The sequence below is a fragment of the Ambystoma mexicanum genome, unplaced genomic scaffold (genome assembly GCF_040938575.1).
Source record: "Ambystoma mexicanum isolate Mex_15411 unplaced genomic scaffold, UKY_AmexF1_1 Mex_scaf141, whole genome shotgun sequence".
Taxonomy (NCBI): Eukaryota; Metazoa; Chordata; class Amphibia; order Caudata; family Ambystomatidae; genus Ambystoma; species Ambystoma mexicanum.
The window spans coordinates 110,560-127,987 of NW_027182371.1; the positions used below are offsets into that span (position 1 = coordinate 110,560).

At 53.4% G+C, this 17,428-nt stretch overlaps 4 non-coding genes across 4 annotated transcripts; all 4 read left to right on the forward strand.

The window, feature by feature from the left end:
- Positions 1-3,432: 3,432 nt before the first annotated feature.
- On the forward strand, positions 3,433-3,551 carry LOC138553929 (5S ribosomal RNA). The gene has a single exon (XR_011297232.1). It is a non-coding gene; the product is annotated as a 5S ribosomal RNA (ribosomal RNA).
- Positions 3,552-6,339: 2,788 nt separating this feature from the next.
- On the forward strand, positions 6,340-6,458 carry LOC138553930 (5S ribosomal RNA). The gene has a single exon (XR_011297233.1). It is a non-coding gene; the product is annotated as a 5S ribosomal RNA (ribosomal RNA).
- Positions 6,459-10,551: 4,093 nt separating this feature from the next.
- LOC138553931 (5S ribosomal RNA) lies at positions 10,552-10,670 on the forward strand. Its single transcript, XR_011297234.1, has one exon. It is a non-coding gene; the product is annotated as a 5S ribosomal RNA (ribosomal RNA).
- A 4,093-nt stretch (positions 10,671-14,763) lies between these two features.
- Positions 14,764-14,882, forward strand: LOC138553932 (5S ribosomal RNA). Its single transcript, XR_011297235.1, has one exon. It is a non-coding gene; the product is annotated as a 5S ribosomal RNA (ribosomal RNA).
- Positions 14,883-17,428: the final 2,546 nt, after the last annotated feature.

Here is a 17,428-nt window from a genome sequence, read left to right on the forward strand (position 1 = left end):
CCAGGAGCCCAGGGTCTGGCCTCAGTGCTTCCCAAGTCGGCCTTCAGCTGAAGCCTGCCTGGGCTGGGAGCCTCAGCTGCTGTTCCTGGGTGTGCTTCTTTCCTGCATGTGAAGGCCACCAGCGGCGAAGGTTGCCCTCCGCCTTCCAAGGAGTCGAGGGGATAGAAGCAGGAAAATTGTGTGTGTGTTTATTTCTTCTTTTTTAGAGATTCTTTCTATTTTTGTAAGGAACTGACGCCTGGGTGAGTGCTAGTGTGGCTTGAGGTGAATTTACGGGCAGCTTCTTTGCAAACTTTTGCCAAACCAACTTGGAGCAGCACTGGGGTAGAGAGTCAGCATTCCGCTGATGCCTGCCTAGGCGTGGCTGGGCTGGGGGCCTCAGCTGCTGTTACTGGGCCTGCTTCTTTCCTGGTCTTGTAGGCCGCCAGCCAGAGAAGGTAAGGGCTTCAACCAACATCGCCCTCTGCCTTCCAAAGAGTCGAGGAGACCGCAGCAGGAAAATTGTGTGTGTGTTTATTTCTTCTTTTTTAGAGGTGCTTTCTATTTTTGTAAGGAACCGACGCCTGGGTGAGTGCTAGTGTGGCGTGAGTTAAATTTACAGGCATCTTCTTTGCAAACTTTTGCCAAACCAATTTGGGGCAGCAGTGGGGTAGAGAGTCAGCCTTAAGCTGATGCCTGCCTAGGCGTGGCTGGGCTGGGGGCCTCAGCTGCTGTTACTGGGCCTGCTTCTTTCCTGGTCTTGTAGGCCGCCAGCCAGAGAAGGTAAGGGCTTCAACCAACATCGCCCTCTGCCTTCCAAAGAGTCGAGGAGACCGCAGCAGGAAAATTGTGTGTGTGTTTATTTCTTCTTTTTTTAGAGGTGCTTTCTATTTTTGTAAGGAACCGACGCCTGGGTGAGTGCTAGTGTGGCGTGAGTTACATTTACAGGCATCTTCTTTGCAAAATTTTGCCAAACCAACTTGGACCAGCACTGGGGTAGAGAGTCAGCCTTCAGCTGATGGCTGCCTGGGCTGGGCTGGGCTGGTCTGGGGGCCTCAGCTGCTGTTACTGGGCATGCTTCTTTCCTGGACTTGTAGGCCACCAGCCGGAGAAGGTAAGGGCCTCAACCAACATCGCCCTCTGCCTTTCAAAGAGTCGAGGAGACCCCAGCAGGAAAATTGTGTGTGTGTTTATTTCTTCTTTTTTAGAGGTGCTTTCTATTTTTGTAAGGAACCGACGCCTGGGTGAGTGCTAGTGTGGCGTGAGTTAAATTTACAGGCATCTTCTTTGCAAACTTTTGCCAAACCAATTTGGGGCAGCAGTGGGGTAGAGAGTCAGCCTTAAGCTGATGCCTGCCTGGGCTGGGCTGGGCTGGGGGCCTCAGCTGCTGTTACTGGGCCTGCTTCTTTCCTGGACTTGTAGGCCGCCAGCCCGAGAAGGTACGGCCTCAACCAACATCGCCCTCTGCCTTCCAAAGAGTCGAGGGGATAGAAGCAGGAAAATTGTGTGTGTGTTTATTTCTTCTTTTTTAGAGATTCTTTCTATTTTTGTAAGGAACTGACGACTGGGTGAGTGCTAGTGTGGCTTGAGGTGAATTTACGGGCAGCTTCTTTGCAAACTTTTGCCAAACCAACTTGGAGCAGCACTGGGGTAGAGAGTCAGCCTTCCGCTGATGCCTGCCTAGGCGTGGCTGGGCTGGGGGCCTCAGCTGCTGTTACTGGGCCTGCTTCTTTCCTGGTCTTGTAGGCCGCCAGCCAGAGAAGGTAAGGGCTTCAACCAACATCGCCCTCTGCCTTCCAAAGAGTCGAGGAGACCGCAGCAGGAAAATTGTGTGTGTGTTTATTTCTTCTTTTTTAGAGGTGCTTTCTATTTTTGTAAGGAACCGACGCCTGGGTGAGTGCTAGTGTGGCGTGAGTTAAATTTACAGGCATCTTCTTTGCAAACTTTTGCCAAACCAATTTGGGGCAGCAGTGGGGTAGAGAGTCAGCCTTAAGCTGATGCCTGCCTGGGCTGGGCTGGGCTGGGGGCCTCAGCTGCTGTTACTGGGCCTGCTTCTTTCCTGGACTTGTAGGCCGCCAGCCCGAGAAGGTAAGGCCTCAACCAACATCGCCCTCTGCCTTCCAAAGAGTCGAGGGAATAGAAGCAGGAAAATTGTGTGTGTGTTTATTTCTTCTTTTTTAGAGATTCTTTCTATTTTTGTAAGGAACTGACGACTGGGTGAGTGCTAGTGTGGCTTGAGGTGAATTTACGGGCAGCTTCTTTGCAAACTTTTGCCAAACCAACTTGGAGCAGCACTGGGGTAGAGAGTCAGCCTTCCGCTGATGCCTGCCTAGGCGTGGCTGGGCTGGGGGCCTCAGCTGCTGTTACTGGCCCTGCTTCTTTCCTGGTCTTGTAGGCCGCCAGCCAGAGAAGGTAAGGGCTTCAACCAACATCGCCCTCTGCCTTCCAAAGAGTCGAGGAGACCGCAGCAGGAAAATTGTGTGTGTGTTTATTTCTTCTTTTTTTAGAGGTGCTTTCTATTTTTGTAAGGAACCGACGCCTGGGTGAGTGCTAGTGTGGCGTGAGTTACATTTACAGGCATCTTCTTTGCAAAATTTTGCCAAACCAACTTGGACCAGCACTGGGGTAGAGAGTCAGCCTTCAGCTGATGGCTGCCTGGGCTGGGCTGGGCTGGTCTGGGGGCCTCAGCTGCTGTTACTGGGCATGCTTCTTTCCTGGACTTGTAGGCCACCAGCCGGAGAAGGTAAGGGCCTCAACCAACATCGCCCTCTGCCTTTCAAAGAGTCGAGGAGACCCCAGCAGGAAAATTGTGTGTGTGTTTATTTCTTCTTTTTTAGAGGTGCTTTCTATTTTTGTAAGGAACCGACGCCTGGGTGAGTGCTAGTGTGGCGTGAGTTAAATTTACAGGCATCTTCTTTGCAAACTTTTGCCAAACCAATTTGGGGCAGCAGTGGGGTAGAGAGTCAGCCTTAAGCTGATGCCTGCCTGGGCTGGGCTGGGGGCCTCAGCTGCTGTTACTGGGCCTGCTTCTTTCCTGGACTTGTAGGCCGCCAGCCCGAGAAGGTAAGGCCTCAACCAACATCGCCCTCTGCCTTCCAAAGAGTCGAGGAGACCCCAGCAGGAAAATTGTGTGTGTGTTTATTTCCATCTTTCTTTCCGAGTTTTTTTTTAAAGTTTTGTAAGGAACGGATGCTTGGGTGAGTGAGTGCAAGTGTGGCTTGGCCTGAATTTACAGACACTTTCTTTGCAAACATGAGTAGGCAAGTGGGTATTTCAAAAGTGGGTGCATGGAGCCGCTCGTTGCTTTTCCAAGCTGGCAGCTGTGGCTCCTGAGCTTGAGGCAAAAAGAAGGGCAGAAGCACACTGCAGAGGACAGCGTTCAGCCTTGCAAGAGGGCAGTGGACGTCGGAGGAGCCGACACAGCACAAGAGGCTCGGAATCGGCGCACTCTTCGCCTACGGCCATACCACCCTGAATGCGCCCGATCTCGTCCGATCTCGGAAGCTAAGCAGGGTCGGGCCTGGTTAGTACTTGGATGGGAGACCGCCTGGGAATACCAGGTGCTGTAGGCATTTTGCTACTCTGTGCCCGATAGGCGGCGTTCGTCTTCCCCGTCTTGAACTACATTTTTCCTCCATTCCGCTTTTAATTTTAACAAACACGGCGCGTGAAAAAGGCACAGGGGCAGACAGCAGCCCTCGCTCCAATGCAGAGCCCCGTCAGAGGCGGACACGTTGTCGCCAAACTAACTTGGAGCAGCAGGAGACTGAAGCCAGGGCAGCAGCTCGCCGCCTCGGGTGGGTGGATGCAGCCAGAAAGGGCCACTCGTGTCCCTGGCAAAGCACCTCCAGCGTCTCCCCGTTTTCTCTCCAGTGGACGCGCAAGGCCCCCTACAGCTAGGGGAGGCAAGTGGATGGGCCTCATCTGCATATGTGGGCTCTAGAGGAAGAGTGCACCCTGGGAGACAAGGGGACACTTGGAGCGGGAAGTGCTCACGGGGGAGAAGTGCCTACAAGAGGCAGGAAGGGAGGGAGGCCACATCATGCCTCTCCATAGCCAGGCCTCTGGATGATGGGGCAGAAGCGGCCGTCACCCTAAGCTTCCTAGAAGTCCCAGCTGGGCCCCATGCTACCTAATATCTCGCCTGATCGAGCCTGGTCGAGCACTGGTCGAGCCTTCAGCCAAGGGACACAGGAGCCAAGGGGTCTGGCCTCGAGCCTTCAACCGAGGGACCCAGGAGCCCAGGGTCTGGCCTCAGTGCTTCCCAAGTCGGCCTTCAGCTGAAGCCTGCCTGGGCTGGGAGCCTCAGCTGCTGTTCCTGGGTGTGCTTCTTTCCTGCATGTGAAGGCCACCAGCGGCGAAGGTTGCCCTCCGCCTTCCAAGGAGTCGAGGGGATAGAAGCAGGAAAATTGTGTGTGTGTTTATTTCTTCTTTTTTAGAGATTCTTTCTATTTTTGTAAGGAACTGACGCCTGGGTGAGTGCTAGTGTGGCTTGAGGTGAATTTACGGGCAGCTTCTTTGCAAACTTTTGCCAAACCAACTTGGAGCAGCACTGGGGTAGAGAGTCAGCCTTCCGCTGATGCCTGCCTAGGCGTGGCTGGGCTGGGGGCCTCAGCTGCTGTTACTGGGCCTGCTTCTTTCCTGGTCTTGTAGGCCGCCAGCCAGAGAAGGTAAGGGCTTCAACCAACATCGCCCTCTGCCTTCCAAAGAGTCGAGGAGACCGCAGCAGGAAAATTGTGTGTGTGTTTATTTCTTCTTTTTTAGAGGTGCTTTCTATTTTTGTAAGGAACCGACGCCTGGGTGAGTGCTAGTGTGGCGTGAGTTAAATTTACAGGCATCTTCTTTGCAAACTTTTGCCAAACCAATTTGGGGCAGCAGTGGGGTAGAGAGTCAGCCTTAAGCTGATGCCTGCCTGGGCTGGGCTGGGCTGGGGGCCTCAGCTGCTGTTACTGGGCCTGCTTCTTTCCTGGACTTGTAGGCCGCCAGCCCGAGAAGGTAAGGCCTCAACCAACATCGCCCTCTGCCTTCCAAAGAGTCGAGGGAATAGAAGCAGGAAAATTGTGTGTGTGTTTATTTCTTCTTTTTTAGAGATTCTTTCTATTTTTGTAAGGAACTGACGACTGGGTGAGTGCTAGTGTGGCTTGAGGTGAATTTACGGGCAGCTTCTTTGCAAACTTTTGCCAAACCAACTTGGAGCAGCACTGGGGTAGAGAGTCAGCCTTCCGCTGATGCCTGCCTAGGCGTGGCTGGGCTGGGGGCCTCAGCTGCTGTTACTGGGCCTGCTTCTTTCCTGGTCTTGTAGGCCGCCAGCCAGAGAAGGTAAGGGCTTCAACCAACATCGCCCTCTGCCTTCCAAAGAGTCGAGGAGACCGCAGCAGGAAAATTGTGTGTGTGTTTATTTCTTCTTTTTTTAGAGGTGCTTTCTATTTTTGTAAGGAACCGACGCCTGGGTGAGTGCTAGTGTGGCGTGAGTTACATTTACAGGCATCTTCTTTGCAAAATTTTGCCAAACCAACTTGGACCAGCACTGGGGTAGAGAGTCAGCCTTCAGCTGATGGCTGCCTGGGCTGGGCTGGGCTGGTCTGGGGGCCTCAGCTGCTGTTACTGGGCATGCTTCTTTCCTGGACTTGTAGGCCACCAGCCGGAGAAGGTAAGGGCCTCAACCAACATCGCCCTCTGCCTTTCAAAGAGTCGAGGAGACCCCAGCAGGAAAATTGTGTGTGTGTTTATTTCTTCTTTTTTAGAGGTGCTTTCTATTTTTGTAAGGAACCGACGCCTGGGTGAGTGCTAGTGTGGCGTGAGTTAAATTTACAGGCATCTTCTTTGCAAACTTTTGCCAAACCAATTTGGGGCAGCAGTGGGGTAGAGAGTCAGCCTTAAGCTGATGCCTGCCTGGGCTGGGCTGGGGGCCTCAGCTGCTGTTACTGGGCCTGCTTCTTTCCTGGACTTGTAGGCCGCCAGCCCGAGAAGGTAAGGCCTCAACCAACATCGCCCTCTGCCTTCCAAAGAGTCGAGGAGACCCCAGCAGGAAAATTGTGTGTGTGTTTATTTCCATCTTTCTTTCCGAGTTTTTTTTTAAAGTTTTGTAAGGAACGGATGCTTGGGTGAGTGAGTGCAAGTGTGGCTTGGCCTGAATTTACAGACACTTTCTTTGCAAACATGAGTAGGCAAGTGGGTATTTCAAAAGTGGGTGCATGGAGCCGCTCGTTGCTTTTCCAAGCTGGCAGCTGTGGCTCCTGAGCTTGAGGCAAAAAGAAGGGCAGAAGCACACTGCAGAGGACAGCGTTCAGCCTTGCAAGAGGGCAGTGGACGTCGGAGGAGCCGACACAGCACAAGAGGCTCGGAATCGGCGCACTCTTCGCCTACGGCCATACCACCCTGAATGCGCCCGATCTCGTCCGATCTCGGAAGCTAAGCAGGGTCGGGCCTGGTTAGTACTTGGATGGGAGACCGCCTGGGAATACCAGGTGCTGTAGGCATTTTGCTACTCTGTGCCCGATAGGCGGCGTTCGTCTTCCCCGTCTTGAACTACATTTTTCCTCCATTCCGCTTTTAATTTTAACAAACACGGCGCGTGAAAAAGGCACAGGGGCAGACAGCAGCCCTCGCTCCAATGCAGAGCCCCGTCAGAGGCGGACACGTTGTCGCCAAACTAACTTGGAGCAGCAGGAGACTGAAGCCAGGGCAGCAGCTCGCCGCCTCGGGTGGGTGGATGCAGCCAGAAAGGGCCACTCGTGTCCCTGGCAAAGCACCTCCAGCGTCTCCCCGTTTTCTCTCCAGTGGACGCGCAAGGCCCCCTACAGCTAGGGGAGGCAAGTGGATGGGCCTCATCTGCATATGTGGGCTCTAGAGGAAGAGTGCACCCTGGGAGACAAGGGGACACTTGGAGCGGGAAGTGCTCACGGGGGAGAAGTGCCTACAAGAGGCAGGAAGGGAGGGAGGCCACATCATGCCTCTCCATAGCCAGGCCTCTGGATGATGGGGCAGAAGCGGCCGTCACCCTAAGCTTCCTAGAAGTCCCAGCTGGGCCCCATGCTACCTAATATCTCGCCTGATCGAGCCTGGTCGAGCACTGGTCGAGCCTTCAGCCAAGGGACACAGGAGCCAAGGGGTCTGGCCTCGAGCCTTCAACCGAGGGACCCAGGAGCCCAGGGTCTGGCCTCAGTGCTTCCCAAGTCGGCCTTCAGCTGAAGCCTGCCTGGGCTGGGAGCCTCAGCTGCTGTTCCTGGGTGTGCTTCTTTCCTGCATGTGAAGGCCACCAGCGGCGAAGGTTGCCCTCCGCCTTCCAAGGAGTCGAGGGGATAGAAGCAGGAAAATTGTGTGTGTGTTTATTTCTTCTTTTTTAGAGATTCTTTCTATTTTTGTAAGGAACTGACGCCTGGGTGAGTGCTAGTGTGGCTTGAGGTGAATTTACGGGCAGCTTCTTTGCAAACTTTTGCCAAACCAACTTGGAGCAGCACTGGGGTAGAGAGTCAGCCTTCCGCTGATGCCTGCCTAGGCGTGGCTGGGCTGGGGGCCTCAGCTGCTGTTACTGGGCCTGCTTCTTTCCTGGTCTTGTAGGCCGCCAGCCAGAGAAGGTAAGGGCTTCAACCAACATCGCCCTCTGCCTTCCAAAGAGTCGAGGAGACCGCAGCAGGAAAATTGTGTGTGTGTTTATTTCTTCTTTTTTAGAGGTGCTTTCTATTTTTGTAAGGAACCGACGCCTGGGTGAGTGCTAGTGTGGCGTGAGTTAAATTTACAGGCATCTTCTTTGCAAACTTTTGCCAAACCAATTTGGGGCAGCAGTGGGGTAGAGAGTCAGCCTTAAGCTGATGCCTGCCTAGGCGTGGCTGGGCTGGGGGCCTCAGCTGCTGTTACTGGGCCTGCTTCTTTCCTGGTCTTGTAGGCCGCCAGCCAGAGAAGGTAAGGGCTTCAACCAACATCGCCCTCTGCCTTCCAAAGAGTCGAGGAGACCGCAGCAGGAAAATTGTGTGTGTGTTTATTTCTTCTTTTTTTAGAGGTGCTTTCTATTTTTGTAAGGAACCGACGCCTGGGTGAGTGCTAGTGTGGCGTGAGTTACATTTACAGGCATCTTCTTTGCAAAATTTTGCCAAACCAACTTGGACCAGCACTGGGGTAGAGAGTCAGCCTTCAGCTGATGGCTGCCTGGGCTGGGCTGGGCTGGTCTGGGGGCCTCAGCTGCTGTTACTGGGCATGCTTCTTTCCTGGACTTGTAGGCCACCAGCCGGAGAAGGTAAGGGCCTCAACCAACATCGCCCTCTGCCTTTCAAAGAGTCGAGGAGACCCCAGCAGGAAAATTGTGTGTGTGTTTATTTCTTCTTTTTTAGAGGTGCTTTCTATTTTTGTAAGGAACCGACGCCTGGGTGAGTGCTAGTGTGGCGTGAGTTAAATTTACAGGCATCTTCTTTGCAAACTTTTGCCAAACCAATTTGGGGCAGCAGTGGGGTAGAGAGTCAGCCTTAAGCTGATGCCTGCCTGGGCTGGGCTGGGCTGGGGGCCTCAGCTGCTGTTACTGGGCCTGCTTCTTTCCTGGACTTGTAGGCCGCCAGCCCGAGAAGGTAAGGCCTCAACCAACATCGCCCTCTGCCTTCCAAAGAGTCGAGGGGATAGAAGCAGGAAAATTGTGTGTGTGTTTATTTCTTCTTTTTTAGAGATTCTTTCTATTTTTGTAAGGAACTGACGACTGGGTGAGTGCTAGTGTGGCTTGAGGTGAATTTACGGGCAGCTTCTTTGCAAACTTTTGCCAAACCAACTTGGAGCAGCACTGGGGTAGAGAGTCAGCCTTCCGCTGATGCCTGCCTAGGCGTGGCTGGGCTGGGGGCCTCAGCTGCTGTTACTGGGCCTGCTTCTTTCCTGGTCTTGTAGGCCGCCAGCCAGAGAAGGTAAGGGCTTCAACCAACATCGCCCTCTGCCTTCCAAAGAGTCGAGGAGACCGCAGCAGGAAAATTGTGTGTGTGTTTATTTCTTCTTTTTTAGAGGTGCTTTCTATTTTTGTAAGGAACCGACGCCTGGGTGAGTGCTAGTGTGGCGTGAGTTAAATTTACAGGCATCTTCTTTGCAAACTTTTGCCAAACCAATTTGGGGCAGCAGTGGGGTAGAGAGTCAGCCTTAAGCTGATGCCTGCCTGGGCTGGGCTGGGCTGGGGGCCTCAGCTGCTGTTACTGGGCCTGCTTCTTTCCTGGACTTGTAGGCCGCCAGCCCGAGAAGGTAAGGCCTCAACCAACATCGCCCTCTGCCTTCCAAAGAGTCGAGGGAATAGAAGCAGGAAAATTGTGTGTGTGTTTATTTCTTCTTTTTTAGAGATTCTTTCTATTTTTGTAAGGAACTGACGACTGGGTGAGTGCTAGTGTGGCTTGAGGTGAATTTACGGGCAGCTTCTTTGCAAACTTTTGCCAAACCAACTTGGAGCAGCACTGGGGTAGAGAGTCAGCCTTCCGCTGATGCCTGCCTAGGCGTGGCTGGGCTGGGGGCCTCAGCTGCTGTTACTGGCCCTGCTTCTTTCCTGGTCTTGTAGGCCGCCAGCCAGAGAAGGTAAGGGCTTCAACCAACATCGCCCTCTGCCTTCCAAAGAGTCGAGGAGACCGCAGCAGGAAAATTGTGTGTGTGTTTATTTCTTCTTTTTTTAGAGGTGCTTTCTATTTTTGTAAGGAACCGACGCCTGGGTGAGTGCTAGTGTGGCGTGAGTTACATTTACAGGCATCTTCTTTGCAAAATTTTGCCAAACCAACTTGGACCAGCACTGGGGTAGAGAGTCAGCCTTCAGCTGATGGCTGCCTGGGCTGGGCTGGGCTGGTCTGGGGGCCTCAGCTGCTGTTACTGGGCATGCTTCTTTCCTGGACTTGTAGGCCACCAGCCGGAGAAGGTAAGGGCCTCAACCAACATCGCCCTCTGCCTTTCAAAGAGTCGAGGAGACCCCAGCAGGAAAATTGTGTGTGTGTTTATTTCTTCTTTTTTAGAGGTGCTTTCTATTTTTGTAAGGAACCGACGCCTGGGTGAGTGCTAGTGTGGCGTGAGTTAAATTTACAGGCATCTTCTTTGCAAACTTTTGCCAAACCAATTTGGGGCAGCAGTGGGGTAGAGAGTCAGCCTTAAGCTGATGCCTGCCTGGGCTGGGCTGGGGGCCTCAGCTGCTGTTACTGGGCCTGCTTCTTTCCTGGACTTGTAGGCCGCCAGCCCGAGAAGGTAAGGCCTCAACCAACATCGCCCTCTGCCTTCCAAAGAGTCGAGGAGACCCCAGCAGGAAAATTGTGTGTGTGTTTATTTCCATCTTTCTTTCCGAGTTTTTTTTTAAAGTTTTGTAAGGAACGGATGCTTGGGTGAGTGAGTGCAAGTGTGGCTTGGCCTGAATTTACAGACACTTTCTTTGCAAACATGAGTAGGCAAGTGGGTATTTCAAAAGTGGGTGCATGGAGCCGCTCGTTGCTTTTCCAAGCTGGCAGCTGTGGCTCCTGAGCTTGAGGCAAAAAGAAGGGCAGAAGCACACTGCAGAGGACAGCGTTCAGCCTTGCAAGAGGGCAGTGGACGTCGGAGGAGCCGACACAGCACAAGAGGCTCGGAATCGGCGCACTCTTCGCCTACGGCCATACCACCCTGAATGCGCCCGATCTCGTCCGATCTCGGAAGCTAAGCAGGGTCGGGCCTGGTTAGTACTTGGATGGGAGACCGCCTGGGAATACCAGGTGCTGTAGGCATTTTGCTACTCTGTGCCCGATAGGCGGCGTTCGTCTTCCCCGTCTTGAACTACATTTTTCCTCCATTCCGCTTTTAATTTTAACAAACACGGCGCGTGAAAAAGGCACAGGGGCAGACAGCAGCCCTCGCTCCAATGCAGAGCCCCGTCAGAGGCGGACACGTTGTCGCCAAACTAACTTGGAGCAGCAGGAGACTGAAGCCAGGGCAGCAGCTCGCCGCCTCGGGTGGGTGGATGCAGCCAGAAAGGGCCACTCGTGTCCCTGGCAAAGCACCTCCAGCGTCTCCCCGTTTTCTCTCCAGTGGACGCGCAAGGCCCCCTACAGCTAGGGGAGGCAAGTGGATGGGCCTCATCTGCATATGTGGGCTCTAGAGGAAGAGTGCACCCTGGGAGACAAGGGGACACTTGGAGCGGGAAGTGCTCACGGGGGAGAAGTGCCTACAAGAGGCAGGAAGGGAGGGAGGCCACATCATGCCTCTCCATAGCCAGGCCTCTGGATGATGGGGCAGAAGCGGCCGTCACCCTAAGCTTCCTAGAAGTCCCAGCTGGGCCCCATGCTACCTAATATCTCGCCTGATCGAGCCTGGTCGAGCACTGGTCGAGCCTTCAGCCAAGGGACACAGGAGCCAAGGGGTCTGGCCTCGAGCCTTCAACCGAGGGACCCAGGAGCCCAGGGTCTGGCCTCAGTGCTTCCCAAGTCGGCCTTCAGCTGAAGCCTGCCTGGGCTGGGAGCCTCAGCTGCTGTTCCTGGGTGTGCTTCTTTCCTGCATGTGAAGGCCACCAGCGGCGAAGGTTGCCCTCCGCCTTCCAAGGAGTCGAGGGGATAGAAGCAGGAAAATTGTGTGTGTGTTTATTTCTTCTTTTTTAGAGATTCTTTCTATTTTTGTAAGGAACTGACGCCTGGGTGAGTGCTAGTGTGGCTTGAGGTGAATTTACGGGCAGCTTCTTTGCAAACTTTTGCCAAACCAACTTGGAGCAGCACTGGGGTAGAGAGTCAGCATTCCGCTGATGCCTGCCTAGGCGTGGCTGGGCTGGGGGCCTCAGCTGCTGTTACTGGGCCTGCTTCTTTCCTGGTCTTGTAGGCCGCCAGCCAGAGAAGGTAAGGGCTTCAACCAACATCGCCCTCTGCCTTCCAAAGAGTCGAGGAGACCGCAGCAGGAAAATTGTGTGTGTGTTTATTTCTTCTTTTTTAGAGGTGCTTTCTATTTTTGTAAGGAACCGACGCCTGGGTGAGTGCTAGTGTGGCGTGAGTTAAATTTACAGGCATCTTCTTTGCAAACTTTTGCCAAACCAATTTGGGGCAGCAGTGGGGTAGAGAGTCAGCCTTAAGCTGATGCCTGCCTAGGCGTGGCTGGGCTGGGGGCCTCAGCTGCTGTTACTGGGCCTGCTTCTTTCCTGGTCTTGTAGGCCGCCAGCCAGAGAAGGTAAGGGCTTCAACCAACATCGCCCTCTGCCTTCCAAAGAGTCGAGGAGACCGCAGCAGGAAAATTGTGTGTGTGTTTATTTCTTCTTTTTTTAGAGGTGCTTTCTATTTTTGTAAGGAACCGACGCCTGGGTGAGTGCTAGTGTGGCGTGAGTTACATTTACAGGCATCTTCTTTGCAAAATTTTGCCAAACCAACTTGGACCAGCACTGGGGTAGAGAGTCAGCCTTCAGCTGATGGCTGCCTGGGCTGGGCTGGGCTGGTCTGGGGGCCTCAGCTGCTGTTACTGGGCATGCTTCTTTCCTGGACTTGTAGGCCACCAGCCGGAGAAGGTAAGGGCCTCAACCAACATCGCCCTCTGCCTTTCAAAGAGTCGAGGAGACCCCAGCAGGAAAATTGTGTGTGTGTTTATTTCTTCTTTTTTAGAGGTGCTTTCTATTTTTGTAAGGAACCGACGCCTGGGTGAGTGCTAGTGTGGCGTGAGTTAAATTTACAGGCATCTTCTTTGCAAACTTTTGCCAAACCAATTTGGGGCAGCAGTGGGGTAGAGAGTCAGCCTTAAGCTGATGCCTGCCTGGGCTGGGCTGGGCTGGGGGCCTCAGCTGCTGTTACTGGGCCTGCTTCTTTCCTGGACTTGTAGGCCGCCAGCCCGAGAAGGTAAGGCCTCAACCAACATCGCCCTCTGCCTTCCAAAGAGTCGAGGGGATAGAAGCAGGAAAATTGTGTGTGTGTTTATTTCTTCTTTTTTAGAGATTCTTTCTATTTTTGTAAGGAACTGACGACTGGGTGAGTGCTAGTGTGGCTTGAGGTGAATTTACGGGCAGCTTCTTTGCAAACTTTTGCCAAACCAACTTGGAGCAGCACTGGGGTAGAGAGTCAGCCTTCCGCTGATGCCTGCCTAGGCGTGGCTGGGCTGGGGGCCTCAGCTGCTGTTACTGGGCCTGCTTCTTTCCTGGTCTTGTAGGCCGCCAGCCAGAGAAGGTAAGGGCTTCAACCAACATCGCCCTCTGCCTTCCAAAGAGTCGAGGAGACCGCAGCAGGAAAATTGTGTGTGTGTTTATTTCTTCTTTTTTAGAGGTGCTTTCTATTTTTGTAAGGAACCGACGCCTGGGTGAGTGCTAGTGTGGCGTGAGTTAAATTTACAGGCATCTTCTTTGCAAACTTTTGCCAAACCAATTTGGGGCAGCAGTGGGGTAGAGAGTCAGCCTTAAGCTGATGCCTGCCTGGGCTGGGCTGGGCTGGGGGCCTCAGCTGCTGTTACTGGGCCTGCTTCTTTCCTGGACTTGTAGGCCGCCAGCCCGAGAAGGTAAGGCCTCAACCAACATCGCCCTCTGCCTTCCAAAGAGTCGAGGGAATAGAAGCAGGAAAATTGTGTGTGTGTTTATTTCTTCTTTTTTAGAGATTCTTTCTATTTTTGTAAGGAACTGACGACTGGGTGAGTGCTAGTGTGGCTTGAGGTGAATTTACGGGCAGCTTCTTTGCAAACTTTTGCCAAACCAACTTGGAGCAGCACTGGGGTAGAGAGTCAGCCTTCCGCTGATGCCTGCCTAGGCGTGGCTGGGCTGGGGGCCTCAGCTGCTGTTACTGGCCCTGCTTCTTTCCTGGTCTTGTAGGCCGCCAGCCAGAGAAGGTAAGGGCTTCAACCAACATCGCCCTCTGCCTTCCAAAGAGTCGAGGAGACCGCAGCAGGAAAATTGTGTGTGTGTTTATTTCTTCTTTTTTTAGAGGTGCTTTCTATTTTTGTAAGGAACCGACGCCTGGGTGAGTGCTAGTGTGGCGTGAGTTACATTTACAGGCATCTTCTTTGCAAAATTTTGCCAAACCAACTTGGACCAGCACTGGGGTAGAGAGTCAGCCTTCAGCTGATGGCTGCCTGGGCTGGGCTGGGCTGGTCTGGGGGCCTCAGCTGCTGTTACTGGGCATGCTTCTTTCCTGGACTTGTAGGCCACCAGCCGGAGAAGGTAAGGGCCTCAACCAACATCGCCCTCTGCCTTTCAAAGAGTCGAGGAGACCCCAGCAGGAAAATTGTGTGTGTGTTTATTTCTTCTTTTTTAGAGGTGCTTTCTATTTTTGTAAGGAACCGACGCCTGGGTGAGTGCTAGTGTGGCGTGAGTTAAATTTACAGGCATCTTCTTTGCAAACTTTTGCCAAACCAATTTGGGGCAGCAGTGGGGTAGAGAGTCAGCCTTAAGCTGATGCCTGCCTGGGCTGGGCTGGGGGCCTCAGCTGCTGTTACTGGGCCTGCTTCTTTCCTGGACTTGTAGGCCGCCAGCCCGAGAAGGTAAGGCCTCAACCAACATCGCCCTCTGCCTTCCAAAGAGTCGAGGAGACCCCAGCAGGAAAATTGTGTGTGTGTTTATTTCCATCTTTCTTTCCGAGTTTTTTTTTAAAGTTTTGTAAGGAACGGATGCTTGGGTGAGTGAGTGCAAGTGTGGCTTGGCCTGAATTTACAGACACTTTCTTTGCAAACATGAGTAGGCAAGTGGGTATTTCAAAAGTGGGTGCATGGAGCCGCTCGTTGCTTTTCCAAGCTGGCAGCTGTGGCTCCTGAGCTTGAGGCAAAAAGAAGGGCAGAAGCACACTGCAGAGGACAGCGTTCAGCCTTGCAAGAGGGCAGTGGACGTCGGAGGAGCCGACACAGCACAAGAGGCTCGGAATCGGCGCACTCTTCGCCTACGGCCATACCACCCTGAATGCGCCCGATCTCGTCCGATCTCGGAAGCTAAGCAGGGTCGGGCCTGGTTAGTACTTGGATGGGAGACCGCCTGGGAATACCAGGTGCTGTAGGCATTTTGCTACTCTGTGCCCGATAGGCGGCGTTCGTCTTCCCCGTCTTGAACTACATTTTTCCTCCATTCCGCTTTTAATTTTAACAAACACGGCGCGTGAAAAAGGCACAGGGGCAGACAGCAGCCCTCGCTCCAATGCAGAGCCCCGTCAGAGGCGGACACGTTGTCGCCAAACTAACTTGGAGCAGCAGGAGACTGAAGCCAGGGCAGCAGCTCGCCGCCTCGGGTGGGTGGATGCAGCCAGAAAGGGCCACTCGTGTCCCTGGCAAAGCACCTCCAGCGTCTCCCCGTTTTCTCTCCAGTGGACGCGCAAGGCCCCCTACAGCTAGGGGAGGCAAGTGGATGGGCCTCATCTGCATATGTGGGCTCTAGAGGAAGAGTGCACCCTGGGAGACAAGGGGACACTTGGAGCGGGAAGTGCTCACGGGGGAGAAGTGCCTACAAGAGGCAGGAAGGGAGGGAGGCCACATCATGCCTCTCCATAGCCAGGCCTCTGGATGATGGGGCAGAAGCGGCCGTCACCCTAAGCTTCCTAGAAGTCCCAGCTGGGCCCCATGCTACCTAATATCTCGCCTGATCGAGCCTGGTCGAGCACTGGTCGAGCCTTCAGCCAAGGGACACAGGAGCCAAGGGGTCTGGCCTCGAGCCTTCAACCGAGGGACCCAGGAGCCCAGGGTCTGGCCTCAGTGCTTCCCAAGTCGGCCTTCAGCTGAAGCCTGCCTGGGCTGGGAGCCTCAGCTGCTGTTCCTGGGTGTGCTTCTTTCCTGCATGTGAAGGCCACCAGCGGCGAAGGTTGCCCTCCGCCTTCCAAGGAGTCGAGGGGATAGAAGCAGGAAAATTGTGTGTGTGTTTATTTCTTCTTTTTTAGAGATTCTTTCTATTTTTGTAAGGAACTGACGCCTGGGTGAGTGCTAGTGTGGCTTGAGGTGAATTTACGGGCAGCTTCTTTGCAAACTTTTGCCAAACCAACTTGGAGCAGCACTGGGGTAGAGAGTCAGCATTCCGCTGATGCCTGCCTAGGCGTGGCTGGGCTGGGGGCCTCAGCTGCTGTTACTGGGCCTGCTTCTTTCCTGGTCTTGTAGGCCGCCAGCCAGAGAAGGTAAGGGCTTCAACCAACATCGCCCTCTGCCTTCCAAAGAGTCGAGGAGACCGCAGCAGGAAAATTGTGTGTGTGTTTATTTCTTCTTTTTTAGAGGTGCTTTCTATTTTTGTAAGGAACCGACGCCTGGGTGAGTGCTAGTGTGGCGTGAGTTAAATTTACAGGCATCTTCTTTGCAAACTTTTGCCAAACCAATTTGGGGCAGCAGTGGGGTAGAGAGTCAGCCTTAAGCTGATGCCTGCCTAGGCGTGGCTGGGCTGGGGGCCTCAGCTGCTGTTACTGGGCCTGCTTCTTTCCTGGTCTTGTAGGCCGCCAGCCAGAGAAGGTAAGGGCTTCAACCAACATCGCCCTCTGCCTTCCAAAGAGTCGAGGAGACCGCAGCAGGAAAATTGTGTGTGTGTTTATTTCTTCTTTTTTTAGAGGTGCTTTCTATTTTTGTAAGGAACCGACGCCTGGGTGAGTGCTAGTGTGGCGTGAGTTACATTTACAGGCATCTTCTTTGCAAAATTTTGCCAAACCAACTTGGACCAGCACTGGGGTAGAGAGTCAGCCTTCAGCTGATGGCTGCCTGGGCTGGGCTGGGCTGGTCTGGGGGCCTCAGCTGCTGTTACTGGGCATGCTTCTTTCCTGGACTTGTAGGCCACCAGCCGGAGAAGGTAAGGGCCTCAACCAACATCGCCCTCTGCCTTTCAAAGAGTCGAGGAGACCCCAGCAGGAAAATTGTGTGTGTGTTTATTTCTTCTTTTTTAGAGGTGCTTTCTATTTTTGTAAGGAACCGACGCCTGGGTGAGTGCTAGTGTGGCGTGAGTTAAATTTACAGGCATCTTCTTTGCAAACTTTTGCCAAACCAATTTGGGGCAGCAGTGGGGTAGAGAGTCAGCCTTAAGCTGATGCCTGCCTGGGCTGGGCTGGGCTGGGGGCCTCAGCTGCTGTTACTGGGCCTGCTTCTTTCCTGGACTTGTAGGCCGCCAGCCCGAGAAGGTAAGGCCTCAACCAACATCGCCCTCTGCCTTCCAAAGAGTCGAGGGGATAGAAGCAGGAAAATTGTGTGTGTGTTTATTTCTTCTTTTTTAGAGATTCTTTCTATTTTTGTAAGGAACTGACGACTGGGTGAGTGCTAGTGTGGCTTGAGGTGAATTTACGGGCAGCTTCTTTGCAAACTTTTGCCAAACCAACTTGGAGCAGCACTGGGGTAGAGAGTCAGCCTTCCGCTGATGCCTGCCTAGGCGTGGCTGGGCTGGGGGCCTCAGCTGCTGTTACTGGGCCTGCTTCTTTCCTGGTCTTGTAGGCCGCCAGCCAGAGAAGGTAAGGGCTTCAACCAACATCGCCCTCTGCCTTCCAAAGAGTCGAGGAGACCGCAGCAGGAAAATTGTGTGTGTGTTTATTTCTTCTTTTTTAGAGGTGCTTTCTATTTTTGTAAGGAACCGACGCCTGGGTGAGTGCTAGTG